The 15,611-nt window shown below is 37.0% G+C and overlaps 2 pseudogenes; one reads left to right on the forward strand and one right to left on the reverse strand.

Moving 5' to 3' along the window:
* Positions 1–15,611, forward strand: part of LOC134366592 (testis-expressed protein 15-like) — a 50,673-nt pseudogene that overhangs the window by 7,191 nt on the left and 27,871 nt on the right.
* LOC134367093 (syntaxin-binding protein 2-like) lies at positions 1,024–2,916 on the reverse strand (annotated as a pseudogene).

Below are 15,611 nucleotides of genomic sequence, written 5' to 3' on the forward strand. Positions count from 1 at the left end.
ATGGGAAAACATCTTCAGGATCTGAAGCCACATGAAGAGTTCTTAGACATGACACCGCAAGCTCAATCCATGAAAGAGAAAATTCAATAATTTGGGCTTCATCAAAATTAGGAATTGTTGCTCTGTGAAAGACCCTGTTAGGAAGATGAAAAGATAAGCTCAGAATGGGAGAAGACATTTGCAAGTCATATATCTGACCGAGGATTCATCTAGAACATATAAAGCACTTTTAATAGTAAAAAAGAAGAGACAATCAAGTTAGAAAACAGGAAAAAAACATGCACAGAATTTTCACCAGGAAGAATATATGGATGGCAGATAAACACATAAAAAGATGTTCAGCATTATAGCCGTTAGGGAAATGCATATGAAAACCACAATGAGATATAAGCACATACCTTTTAGAACAATGGTAAAGGAAAAGAATAACAATGCCAAATGCTCATGAGGATGTGGAGTAACCACATCACTCGTATATTGACAGTAGGAATGTGAGATAGCACAGCTACTCTGGAAAACAGTTTGGCAGCTTCTGACTGAACTGTTAAAAACGGAACATGCAACTGCATATGACCCAGCAGTGGTACTCTTGGGCATTCATCCTTGGGAAATGAAGGTGTATGTCCACACAAAAGTCAGTACGTGAATATTCGTGCCACTGTATCAGTCAGCAGCTTACAAAGATGTTCTGGTACTTGTGCAAATTGAAATAACCAGATAGTTTTCTAGTATGTAGGTTGTCTTACCTTTCCTTGGGAAATGCAATAAATACTCATGCACTAACAGTAGGTACCAGGTTTGTGTAATGATGCACATAGAGTCAGTGTACATCTTAAGTTGAAAACGAGTTGCCTGCATTCTAGAACTATATTATGTCTATACATGTCAACTTTTAAGAACTCCAATAGGTATGTGGAGAAAAACCAGATTCATCTTTTCGTTTTTATCAAGTCTAGGAGGTCCATATTACAGTTGTCGAACCTTTTATTATTATTATTTTTGGCAAGATGGAAGTTTATTTCTCTAGAAATGGAGGGAGTTGGGGCCAGGCAGGGCAATGTCCTTGAGCTTCTGGTCCTGTGTCTTGAGGTCATCCAGGAAGTGGGTCATAGGAAAGATGTGCAAGGAGCCAATAAGCACCTCCCACTTGCCCTCAGTGTCCTCGGTCACCTCGTAGGACGCCGAATCTCTGACATGACCGTGCTGCAAACGATGTACATGATGAGCCAGGGCCCGGCCCAAGCATCTACACCTGCCTTGTTCTTGTGCCAGTGGCCAAAACAGGCACTGACAGTGGCCTGGGAGATGGGCGTGGGGGCAATGTCAGCTACAAAAGGGCCGCAGCTTTCGTTCCAGCCAGTCTTCCATGGCATCCTCCGTCATGTCCTTGACGACCCGAGTCCACGGGACATCTGATAAGTGGACTCCATGCACTCCATCCACTCCAGCTGGCTGGAGGTTCCCGAATCCCCAGGGTTGTTAATGGTGCCTCCCAGCTGCTCCGGGTTCCGGATGAGGCTGCTGTGAGCCTGCATACTGGCATGCTGGATCAGCTTGGCCATGTTCTTCTTGCTCACACCAGTGGGAAGAAGGATATAGAGCAACAGGACCCGGACCTTGTCGTAGGCTGGCGCTGTTATGTCAAGCAGCACCAGCAAGATCATCTTCATGGTGTCCTTGACCTTCTTGCCCTCTGTGTTGGAGGCCATGGCCAAGGTCCTGCTCCATACTGCACAGTTTCTCCACTGAACCCTTGAAACACATCATGCATTCATGCACTAAATTTGGGTATGTAGCATACTTGTTCAGCTCCTTCTGGTGCTGCAGCATCTCTTTCAGGATGTGGGACAGGTCTTTGATGTTGGCATTGTCAGTGGTCAGCCTCTTGCCCTCACAGAATGTCTTCAGAAGGTCTGTGACCCTCTTGGTCATGTCCACAATGTGCAGGTGCCATAGCTTCACTCATAGATCATCGTTATCATCCAGCAGCACTGCCTTCTCCCAAACCATGCTCAGCCTGGTGGTTATAGCTGTACGTGTCCTGCTTAATGTCCAGCAGATCATAGGCCATGGCCTGGAATGTCAGTTCATGCAGCAATGGTGACATGGGGTCAGCTGCCCAGTCCGTGATTAGCACCTGCAAGTGGATTTTCTCAGGGCCATTGCCCAGACTAGGAGTGTCTGCATTGAAGGCGTTCAGCTTGGCCAGGACAGCATGAGCCAGCTGGGCCATGGGCTTCAGGCCCTTGCAGTAGTAGATGACAGGGTACTCCTGCAGCCTGGTGCAAAGTGTAGCAGTCTGCTGGACCAGCACCTCAAGCTGCTGTGCATGCTCCCATGCCCAGAGAGTAGAGGTTGTAGGTGCTATGTGGGCATCCAGGGGATAACACCTTGGCCTCATAGGGGACTAAGGCCAGCTGGATCTCCTTCAACATCTTCACTGCCTTTGCAAATGACAGCAGCCCAGCTTACTAAACGGTGTTTCTGGGCAGTTGTCAGTGAAGACAACATGTGCTACTTTTGTAGGTGAAGATCGGGGTCCCACAGAAGTCTGTGATCAGGGCCTGAACAGACTTCTCTGTGGGGCTCAGCAAATAAATGGCCTCAAAACAGGAGATGAGTTCTCGCTGTTTATTGATATCTTCAACAACGGTGATGCCCTTGGCTGGGATGTCTGACATTTTGCAGCAGGATAACTGGATGCTCATGCTCAGATGATATATGATAAGCACCTTCCATTCTTCGTCCTTTTTCATGCTCTGAATGACTCCACTCAGAATTCCCACCCCAGCACCACCCCGAGGGCACCATCTTCCCCCTTGTTGTAGAACCTTAGATATAAATTGTTGCCTTCGGTTAATGAAAATTCCAGGTACTTGGTTATTTTATGTCTTATATCAGATATGCAGTTGTCATTGTACTGATGAACAGTAATGTTGTTTTAAATACAAATAACTACATTCTCTTTTCTTTATCTTTAGTTTACTTGTCACTTTGTTGCTCCAATACTAGAGAGTACAGGTTCATACATGACACTCTTAACCAGTGCAGGCTTGATGTAAGCCGTGATCTACAGTTGTCATGGCAGTTTGGGAATACGAATCTGGTTCACAATGAGGACCTGGAAAAAAATTTTATTACTAAGAGGTAAGTTATTATGACTTAGATAAGTTCGAGATTTTGTTTTGTTTGTTTTTAATATGGAGTCTTATGCTAATTGATTTCTACCATTTGAGATTTACTAAGGATTACTGAGAAAATAAGTACAGATCATTATTTTGTTACCTTCTCTTAGCCTTTAGTAATATTGAAAAGGTAAGTTTGAGGTCTGATTACTTAGTAAGTTTTACACATTAATGTAGTTAGATTTCAGACATCTCCTTCTAATTTTCTAGTCTTGATAAATTTTCCAGAAGCATGGATCAGCATATTTTTATTAAGCAGCCGTTTTCAAGATACCATGAACCTCCTGTGTAATACAAAAGAGCAGTTAAGATAATCAGAAAGTAATTTTTTTACTCTTGACACAATCCATTGGAAACTGAGTTGACGTTTTAATTTGGGGGGGATGGAGTCGGGCTGTTTCCACCTGATCCACTAGAACCATCTGTCTGGGCTGACGCCACTGGTTCTGAGGCTCAGTTTTTTAAAGTGTCCCCTCAGCTTTTTGGGAAGGCAGAACACATGATTGTTATCTTGATAAGAAAGAATAAGATCATATGCAAAGTTCTCATTGTAAATATTTTGTATGTATAAGTATTGATGTGGTGTGAGCATAGCTTATTTTAGCATTTTCATTTTCTGAACTCACCTACTTACCATATTGCCCTCTTTAACTTCAAACCTAACTATGGCTTGGTAGATTCATTTTGGAATGTTTTGGTTTCTTTTTTGCTGTTCTTGTAGAATCCCATTCCTCTTGACTCAAACATACTGCCCCACTTGACGTCACTTTGGAGATTTGGAATTGGTGGGAATGACAGAATAAGTTGTGGTATATTCTTTTCCCTCTAAAAACCACAGCTTTGAGTGAGGATTGAATGGACTGCATATGTCCTGCCGCTTCCAGATACAAAGAACAGATTGACCAAAAAATGAATTCCTGGTATTGTTTCTTGCTTCTGGTTCTTTTAGACATTTAAAATTTTGTCCTTTCAACCAGTTATTTCTCCCTGTTAGTGTTACAGAAAAGTTAGAACAACTACCCAATGATACAGGACATGTTAGAACTTTCTAAATGACCAACAAGTATAGGATTTATTGTTTTATTTGGTATTTGCCAAATTAGACAAAAACTCATTTGTTTCCCATAGTACTTTATACTCATTTTTGTAAGACGTACCACAATGTATTGGTTTGCGTCTTGTTCCCGCAATATATTGTGAGTTTTATTTTTTTGTGTGTCCATAAATGTGAGTCTGGCAACAAATTGGGTGCTTAAATGTCAAATTAAGTTAAACTTTTATGTCATTTTAAAAAATCAGTGATGCTAAGAAGTACCCTTAAGGAACATTAAGGCACAGCCAGAAATGAAGAATAAAAATAAACAGAGTGGTTAGCAGAAGAGAATAATAAAATGGGGATATGAAGAGAGAAAGTATTGATAACGTTGATGCCTCTGGTTTTTATTTTCATCACTCCCCTTAGAGGAAGTAAGTTTATAAATCTACAGTATCAGGAAAAGCAGGTGGCTCCAAAAAGACACCAGTCTCCACTTCTTGTCTACTTCTTAAGTGTAAAATCAGCAAAAACAAATAATCTAAACATCTATGTATTTGATCATTCATTAAACATTTGAGTGCCTACTGTGTCAGATATTACATTTGATACTCTCAGGAAAAAATGAATCAAGTTTTCTCCTCAGCCGTAAAAGGTTCACATTCTATTAGAGAAGACACATAGCTAAATATAATATAATGTTATAATAAAGATACAGGTGTACAGATGAGGGATTGATTATTCTTCCTGAGAGATGTTTCACAGAGTTAAGAAACTTGAGCTGGTCTTAAGAGGAATTAAATGTAGTTTCTCTCTTACCCATTAAGTCTATTGCCCTAAGTGTATCAGTTTGGCCGTTTTGGGTTTTGTTTTAAGATAACTTTTAAACATTTCAAATTTATGCGAAAGATTATCATTTTAAACACTGTCAGTACCCAGTCAATGCTGTGATTGAATTTGTACTTAATGTCTCAATTTATATTCCACCGCAGATGTGTAGTCTGAACTCTCCATGGTTAATTTCATCCACTTTATCAATGATTACTTCCAAGGATATGTTGAACTAAAACAGTTTGGACCAGGGACACACTGAGGAAACATTGGCTTGGGGTCTCTGGGAAAGAGAGACCAATCTGATGTGAACAAGGAAGCATGTTTTTCCGGCTACTGGTAGCAGCATTCCTGGGATAATAATGAGATTAGTGTTAGGGTGACTTTAACACTAAGGACGGCAGAGCAAAGAGATGAGAAAAACCTGGATCCCCTGAGTCACGGAATCAATCAATCCTGATAAATGTTGCCTGGTTTCTGAACTTCTTGTTATGAGAAGTTAACTTATTTTTAAGCCAGTTTGAATGGGTTTCTGTACTTGAAGTCATGGTATTCCAACTGGAACTGAATTTGGTCCTGGTAAAGGGATACTTAACACGTAAGAGATTCTAAAATTAAGGATTTAATTCAGGTGAAGAGGGCAATCAGGACCCCCACTATTCCCATATTGGAGGTTGGTGATACTTTCTACCTTGGGGCAAAGACAGAGTATTTCATGTGCCTGTAGATTTGAGGGAAATTGTCCAAAAAAACAAAGATATTAGAGCGCCTTGACCATTTCCTGGTTAGACCCAAGAAAGATCATTTGTTAAAAACCATAGAAAATGCAGATTTGAGTTTTTTAAAAAAGAGGTTCTTTCTGTTTGTGGGTTAGCTTCACACAGTTCAGCTTTGTAAGATTAGCTTGAAGTAGAGAATTCCTCTTTTACGTAGTGCGAATATGGATTTATAAGGAACGAGATTTAATAGGAGATAAGTATGTGTGGCAAAGCACTAATCTGTTGCCTTAAATCTTCCCCAAATACTTCCTTTTCAATATTTTCTACCTGGTCAATTGAACTATTAAAAAATAAATATATATTTTAAATGCCATCTGGGAGGAAGAAACGGATAGTTTCAAATTGAAACCCAGTAATTAAAGGCCGTTGTAGATTCTGGGACTTGTGTGATGAGAAGATCTCAGAGGCTTGTTGCCAGGAGATAGAAATTCTTAGTCTCAGCCATTGTCTAAACAAGATCTCTTGCTATGGTTAATCGCCTTTTGAATTTTGAGAGTAAGGAATCCCAGCTACTTCTTTTTGCATAGATATACTTTGTACTAAGGACCAGTTAAGAGTGACCATTTGTTGTGTCATTCTTCTCTTTTCTGAATTTAATTGTGGTCATCCTGTTTTTTCCACACTAGTGTATTCTGGATGTAGATAAATTAACTGTTTTAGCCATATGTTGCCTAAATGGATGTTGATTATAGAGATCTGTATCGAGATCTGTTAGAAATGAAGGCACATCACTCACATCATGGACTTGGAGTTTGATGTAGTAATTACATGAGACTTTGGGTTGTTCCCTTCTTGGGAGTTGGGATTGAAAGTGCTTTGTGTGGGCATGAGCATTTTTAAAAGGTTTAATGTATTAGAAGAAGGGTGTATATAAAGGGTAGCCAAATGAGTAGACCATAATAGACTGCAGTTTTTTCCTAACAGTTCTAGATCATCTGACATAATTAGTTTAAGCCATTCTTTGCCCCATTCCCCTTGCTTTATTGGTTTCCTGATGCACAAGCCTAGTCAATATAGTTCCATAGAAGACAGCATGAGACTTACTTGGAAATCCTGGAAAGTGAAGTCTCTGTCTCTCCTGGGGGCTATGAGCAAGAAAGCCAGTAAGCCTAGTTGCAGCACTCTTACGACTATGAGGGGAGCCAAACATGGATAAAGAAAAAACTGTAGACAGTATAGTGGAGAGTCAGGAATAAAAATGTGTTACTATTATCGTTGAAGGACTGAGTAAGTTTGGAATCTGCCTGTGGTAAGCAGCATAATGCTCCCCCGAAGATACCCAAGTCCTAATCCCCAGAACCTATGAATGTTAGTTTACATGGTAAAAAGAGCTTGCAGATATGACTGAGATCACAGACCTTGAGATGCGTGACTATTCTGGGTATCTGAGTGGACACAGTTTAACCACATAAGCTTTCATAAATAGAAGAGGGAGGCAGAAGAGTGGATCAGAGAGAGGAGATGAAAGAAAGAGATTTGAGAGGAACTCAAACTGCCTTTGCAGATGGAAGAAGGGGATTATGAGCAAAGGGATGTGGGTAAATTCTAGAAGCTGAGAGGACCCTCAGCTAACAGCCAGCAAGGAAATGGGGACCTCAGTCTTACAACTGGTAATAGTTAAATTCTGCCAACGAGGAAAGGGATCCTCCCCTAAGACCTCAAAGGGGAACACAGTCCAGATGAAGCCTTGATTTTAGCCCCATGAGACCCATGTTGGACTTAATACCTGCATGACTGTAAGATAATAAGTATACACTTTTTAATCCACTAAGTTCGTGGTCATTTTTTACAGCAGCAATCGAAAACTAACACACTGCCTCATCTCTGGACTTGTGTGAGTTTGTTGAATCCCAGTTTCTCTTAGTTGTCTACTTTTCGTTTCTTATATTGCACTTTGGGCCAGCTAGTCAATGAGTGCTTACCACTAGCAATCTGCTGGGTTTGAAAACTACTAAGTTCCCTTTCAAGCTCTCCAAAGAATTAGCCTCATTTTCTTTAACTATGTTCTAAAAAACATACTTACTTGAAAACTTTCATTCTTTCCTTTAGTCACCCGCAGTAGCTAAATACCTTGTGTGTACTTTTGTTTCCAGTTAAACTTGGAGATGGAATCCTTCCATGCTTCTCAGTGTTTCATTTACTCAACAACAAATTATTGATTACCTACTCTATGCAGGTTATCTAGGAATCTATTCTGGAAGATGTAATTAACTATGACATAAGCATTTCATCTGAGTCACTTACACCTTCACTCTGTCATAGTTGGTTTCATTAGGGAGACAGCATAGTAGTGCGGAGTTAATTAAAATTTCAAGTTCTTCAGAGAGAGATACAAGATTCCAATTCTGTTTCTACCTTCGCTCCTTAATTGTGCTATATTAACTTCTATAATTTTCTATCAATATAAGTTTTCTTATCTAAGTCTTTAACATTTATTTACTTAATATTTAAAAAAATAGTAATTTAAAAAATAGCCTTCTGCTATATGAGGACACAATGAGAAGGTGCTATGAGGAACAGACACTCAAGAAACGATGCCTTGATTTTGGACTTCCAGCCACCAAAAGAGTGAGAAATAGGTTGCTGTTATTTGTAAGATAAAAAAATAATAATAACAATAATAATGATGACAAAAATGACAAACCCACAAATAAGAATACAACTACAGATTTTAATATTTGGTTCCTGGGTTCATTTTGAGCTTTATGTTCCAGAGCTTAAACAATGTGTAAGGTTCAAGGTTGGACAGATTTTGACACCTATTCTTCATTATGTTTTACATCAAAAGATGGGAAAACATTTCTTAAAAATTATTATTAACTCTTATGTTTTTAAAAATATTCAAGCTAATATGAATATCCTTTTTAGCATGGAATGTGATGCTTATTAGTGTCTTTTGGTAATAGAGCACCTTGCAAATGCTAGATCTTTATATTATCTGATTACATGTTGTTATACACACAAAAGGCTATTCAGGTTCATTTTACCTCCAGCCTCTGAAATGGAAATCTTGAGACTCAGAGCTTCTCTCATTTAACATTGTGACATAGATCCTGGTGTCTGATGAATGTTGCAAAGCCAAACTTCTACACAACTTTTTAGAGCCAGAAATAGATCTAAAAGCTAATTCGTAATTGGTCGTTTTTATTATCTAAATCATATTTAGGCCTGAGTTTTTTATCAGTATTATTACCAATACAAAACTCAAGGGAATATTTTCTACTTTAATCTACAGTGGTTTTTGTAGCCCTGAGTCAGACTTTTATTAAGTTATATATTTTTTCATTCCATGGAATCCCTTTGGATGATATCGTGTTTAGCCAGCAAAGTAACTAGGTATAAAACAAAGAATGTGGCCCAAAATGTTAGTGGTGCCACTGTTGAAAAACCCTGCTGTCTAGGACTTAATGTTATACATCTTAATTTATAACAATGTGTTTTCAAAAAATGTTATGTTTATGTGCAGTGTAAGAACCTTACAACAGCAGTATACTTCGATGTCTTCCCTCTTTCCTGTCTTTTGTGCTATTGTTGTTAGTGTTCCTAAATGGGAATTCCTTGTAGGCATTGCTCAGAAATTTAATGTTTTCCCAAATCCCAGTAAAAACTAATTGAGAAATCAGAAAAATGGGGCAAAGCATTATAATTCTCCTGTGAGAAGTAAACCTTAACAGTCAACATGGAGCTCTTAGTGGTTCACAGAATCTACTGACATCAAGATGAAAGCAAGAGCAGGAAATACGGACATGTGCATTTAAAAGATAAGATTGACATTTCCGGGAACTAGGAGAAAAGTGGTCGTGATCTAATCAGTCAGTGTGGCCTGTAGCTGTTGCCATGTGTTTTGTGATCCTGACTACTGTTAAAGATGTCATTCTTGCAAAAAAATAAATGTTAATATGCTTATGTTCACAGTATACCTTATACAAATTCTGTGAGTTGTGTTCTAAGAAATAAATGTTAGAAGCATGTGGTTTTCAAGAACAGTTTCCTTTTGTGGTATAGATATTCCTTTGCTAGGTTCTGTAGGTTCCCCATTGCGGATAATCATTTGGAATCACATTTCTGTCCTAGTGTCTGAACCTCTCTGTTGTACTACCTGGTGTGGCACTTGCTGCTGCCACTTCTACTCCTGAGCAAGCCATGTAGAACACGCTATCTAATCTGCCAGTTTGCGGGGAGGGGTATATGTTTTGTATGTTGAAATGGGTCTTGTTATGGAAGTAGTAGAATCAGAAGTATCTGTACTTCAGACTACAATCTTTTCTGAGGATGAGTCATAATTTTCTTACTACTAAGATAGCTTGTTCGTTTCAGCTGTTATCTAGATCTCTGAAGAATGGAGAATATCCTGATAAATGACCGTGTATGTATGTATTTGGATCAATGTAGATATAGAGATAGAGTTATAATTTATAAAATTGATGTTCTTCCCTCCATAACACAATTAGCAAGAACTTGAGCTCTGAAACGTCACAGACGAGAGTTGGCACGTGTAATTCATTCCAACTCTGTCACCTTGCTACTTTGGCAGAGTTTAACTTTCTGAACTCATTTTTTTATTTTCAAAATGCGTGTAACAAGTACAATAATAATAATAATAACTTCTTGGGGGAAATGAGAAGGAAAGGACAAAATGCATGAAAAGCTTTAGATTTTGTACTGGATACCTTAGCAGCATTCAAGAAATGTTAGCTCTTACTATCACTGGCCTGTGCAACATGTGGTTCATAAATCCTGAATAAGTAATCTTGAATTCATTCCTCAGCCTAACTTATCATCATAGGGTAGTGACACCTCTGAATATCGAATATCATCAACATGTTTCTTACTCTCTAACTATGGTAATCTGAAATATTTATCTTCTTGAAAATTGTGTTGGTATTGTTATTTAAATTTACACATTATTTGTTTTGCTTTAGATCAGAGATGCGTGAGAGTGGAAGATGTGGCAGAGAACTTGAAGAGCATTTCTGCTTTTTAGCACTTCCTCACAGTGATGTGGCAGAGATATATCAGAATGGGATAAGCACCAAAGCATCTTCATTGAAGATATTAGGAAATCCTCTTCTTGGAATTTATATATTTAGACATGTTGATGTTGCCTTGAATTATGCTCATCACTGTCGAAATACCACTGTAGAAAGTATTGTCATTTTTAAGGTAGGTAGCGTACAACAATTACTAAATATATGTACTGTTTTCTTTAAATTGACCTAAATATATTTTTCTCTCAATGTAAATTAGTGTTTTAAAATCGCATTACATAAAATAAATAGCAATAATAATAATTATTATTTTTGTCATCATTATCACTCAAAATTTTCCCCTATTTCTGACTCATGGTAGGAAGAGCAGAACTTCAGGTAAGCAAAAGCAGCTTTCATCATCTTTGTCTTCCCAGTGTATAATATCTTTTTCTGTCTTGATTGACCCTCTTTTCTTTCTCTTTTCTGTTCATGCCACAAATAATACCATAGTGTTTTAAGTGTCCTCCTCTGAAACATTGTATCACAATAACAGTGGCTTAAGTTAAAGTTATGAAACTCTTACAGTTTATTTTAGTTAAAAGTATTATACCAATGTTAATTTCTTAATTTATATAACTGTGCCACGTTTATGTGGGATGTTAACTTTAGGAAAAGCTGAATACAGGGTATATGAGACCTCGGAACTATTTTTTTGTAGGTGTGTATCAAACCATTGTTTAGTATAGAAGAAAATAGCTCTTATGTAAATGTCCAACAATAGTGCATAGTGAAGTTATCATATGTCCTCTCTCTGGAATATGATGCATCTGTTGCAGTTAGGTTTACAGAGAGTTTTTAAAGACATGGGAAAACGTTTATGCAATCATGTTAAATTTTTCAAAAAATTAAGTTAAAAAAATATTATATAAAGAGCTGGCCGGTTAACTCACTTGGTCAGAGCATGCTGCTGATAACATCAAGGTCCGGGATTTGATCCTTGTACCAGCCAGCAAAAATAGTAACATATATGTGATATTGTCAAAATGATTAAGGAACAACTAGAAAGAAATGCTCTCAGTGGATATCAGTGATAATCTTTGAATCATGACAATATGGAGTGTTTTCTGTTCTTTCTAGTTTTTCAAATTAATATTTTCCAAATATCTCATAGTAAGTGTGTATTTCTTTGAAATATTTTTATTATGATAAAATGCACATGACCAAATCTACTAACTTACCAGTGTTTAAGTGTACAGTTCATTGGATTGAGTACATTTATATTGTTGTGCAGTCATCAATACCATGCATCTCTAGAACTCTTTTCATCTTGCAAACTGAAACTCTATATGCATTAAACAATAACCACCCTTCTCTCCAGCCCCTGGCAGCCACCATCCTACTTCCTGTCTCTATGATTTTGACTACTCTAAGTACCTCATATAAGTGGAATCATACAGTATTTGTCTTTTTGTAACTTGCTTATTTCACTTAGCATAATTCAGTATTCATCCATGTTGTAGAATTTCCTGCTTGAGGCTGAATATTATTCCATTGAACGTGCATACCACATTTTGCTTATCCATTTATCTGTCAATGGATACTAGGGTGGCTTCCAAGTTTTGACCATTGCAAATAATGCTGCTTTAAATATGGGTATACCAAGACTACCATATATCTCTGGGAGACCCTGCATTTAATTCTTTTTAATACACCCAGAATAGGAATTGCTGGATCATATGGTAGTTCTATTTTAAAACTTTTAAGGAACTGCCATATATGTTTTTCCACAGCGCCATACCATTTTACATTCCCACCAAGTGTGCGCAGGGGTTTTAATTTCTCCACATCCTTACCAACGCTTGTTTTTATTGTTTTTGTAATGCTGGCCTCTCAGAATCAGTTAGAGAATACTCCCCACTCTTAAATTTTTGGGAAAAAGTTTGAGAAGAATTACTGTTCTTTAAATGTTTGGTAGAATTCTCCAGTGAAGATACTAGTTCAAGGGCTTTTCTTTGTCAGGAGATTTTTGATTAGTGACTCAGTATCCTTACTAGTTATAGGTCTATTCACATTTACTATTTCTTCATGGTTCAGTCTTGGTAGGTTTTGTGTTTCTAGGAATTTCTCCATTTCATGTAGGTTATCCAATTTTTTGGTATACAGTTGCTCCTAGTACTCTCTTGCAATCCTTTTGATTTCTGTAGAATCAGTGGTAAAATACTCACTTTCATTTCTTTTCTAAGTTGAATCGTCAGTCATTTTCTTAGTCCATTAGCTAAAGGTTTGTCAATTTTGTTGGTCTTTCTGAAGAACCAACTTTTCGGTTTTGTTGATTTTTTTCCCCATTTTCTGTTTTGTTTATCTCTGATCTGACGTTTATTATTTCCTTCCTTCTGCTAACTTTGGGTTAAAGTTTATTCTTCTGGTTTCTTGAATTGTAAAGTTAGGTTGTTGATTTGAGATCTTCATTGTTTTTAATGTAAGCATGTATGGATACAAATTTCACCAATAGCACTGCTTTTACTGTGCCCCATAAGCTATGGCATTTTTTTATTCATGTCTAAGTATTTTTTAAATTTCCCTTGTGAGTTCTTCTTTTATCAATTGGTTGCTTAAGAGTGTACTGTTTAATTTCCAAAGATTTGTGAATTTTCCAGTTTTCCTTCTGTTATTGATCTCTGTCTTCATTGCATTGTGGTCAGAGAATATAATTTATATGTTATCTATCTTTTTAAATCTGTTGAGACTCAGTTGGTGGCCAAATTGGTCTATTCTGGAAAATGTCCTATGTGCACTTGAGAAGAATGTGTATGCTGTTGTTAGGTAGAGTGTTGTATATATGTCTGTTAGATCTAGTTGGTTTATTGTATTGTTCAAGTCTTCTCTTTCCTTAGTGATCTTCTGTCTGGTTGTTCTATCCATTATTGAGAAAGGGGTAATTGAAATCTCTAATTGTTACCGTAGAACTGTTTCTCCCTTCAATTCTATCAATGTTTTGCTTTATATATCTTGATCATCTGTTATGAGGTGTGTAAAGGTTTATAATTGTTATATCTTCTTGCATGTTGGAACTTTTATTAATGCATAATGTCCTTCTTCGCTCTTGTTACCATTTTTGATTTAAAGTCTGTTTTGTCTGTGACTAGTATAGCCAACCTTGCTCTCTTTCAGTTACTATTTTACATCCTTTCACTTTCAGCCTCTTTGTGTCTTTGGATCTAAAGTGAGTCTCTTACCATGTTTTATTACTCATTCTGCCAATCTCTGTCTTTTGATTGGAGAGTTTAATCCATTTCCATTTAAAGTAATTACTATTATGGAAGGACTTCTATCTTTTTGCTACTTGTTTTCAATATACTTTATAGCATTTTGTCTCTCATTTCCAGTAATGCATCTTCTTTTGTGTTTAATTTTTTTGTAGTGAAGGATTTAAATTCCCTTCTCATTTCCTTTTGTTTATATTCTTCAGCTAATTTCTTTGTGGTTACCATGGGGATTACATTTAACATCCTAAAGCTGTAACACTCAAATTTGAGTTTATACTGTCTTAACTTCAACAACATATAAAAACTCTACCCCTTTAACAGCTCTGCCCCCACTTTTAGTTGTTGATGTCACAAAATTACTTCATTACACATTGTGTCCAGAACCATATACTAATGATTTTTTAATGTGTCAGTCTCTTAAATCACATAGAAAACAAAATATAAAGTTACAAACCAAAATTACAATATTAGCTTTTAGACTAATAATTTTTTTAATGTATCGGTCTCCTATATCATGTAGAAAGAAGTAGAGTTACAAAGCATTGTTACAATAATACAACTTTTACAACTGCCCATATATTTACCTTTACTGAAATTTTTATTTCGTCATAGAATTTCGACTTACTGTCTAGTGTCCTTTCATTGCAACTGCAGGACTCTCTGTGGGAGGGTAGTATAGTGGTAACAAACTTTCTTACAGGACACGTGTAGTGATAACAAACTCCCTATGGTTTTGTTTATCTGGTAATGTCGTAATTTCTCCTTCACTTTTGAAGGATAGTTTTGCCAGACATAGGATTCTTGGTTGACATTTTTTTTTTTTAATTTTAGCATTTTGAATATATCATCTCACTACCTTCTGGACTCCAAAGTTTCTGATGAGAAATTTGCTCATTATCTTATTGAGGCTCCCTTGTATGTGACAAGTTGCTTCTTTAATGCTTTCAAAATTTTCTCTCTTGGCTTTTGACAGTTTGATTATAATGTGTCTGGCTATGAGTCTCTTTGCATTCATCCGGCTTGAAGTTCACTAAGCTTCTTCGATGTTTGTATCTTTCATCAAATTTGGAAAGTTTTCAACCATTAATTCTTTAAACATTCTCTCACCTTTTCTCTCCCATTCTTCTTCTTGGACTCCCACAGCACGTATGTTGGTTCCCTTGATGTTGCCTGACAAGTCTCTTAGGTTCTGTTCACTTTTTTCCAATATTTTTCTTTCTGTTCAAAGACTCAGTATTTCCATTTTCCAGTCTTCACTGATTCTTCCGCCTGCTCAAATCTGTCTTTGAATCCCTCTAGTGTGTCTTTCATTTTGGTTATTGGACTTTTCAGCTACAGGATTTCTTTCTGGTTTCTTTATAGGTTTTCTGTCTCTTTATTAATATTTCCGTTTTTTCATACATTGTTTTCTTGACTTTCTTCATATCTTTAGTTCTTTGAGCATCTTCAAGACAGTTCTTTTAAGGTCTTTATCTAGGAGATCTGTCAGTAGGTCTTTTTAGGGACAGTTTCTGTTCGTTTATTTTTTTCCTTTGAATGGAACATAA

This window comes from Cynocephalus volans, chromosome X, assembly GCF_027409185.1.
Source record: "Cynocephalus volans isolate mCynVol1 chromosome X, mCynVol1.pri, whole genome shotgun sequence".
NCBI lineage: Eukaryota > Metazoa > Chordata > Mammalia > Dermoptera > Cynocephalidae > Cynocephalus > Cynocephalus volans.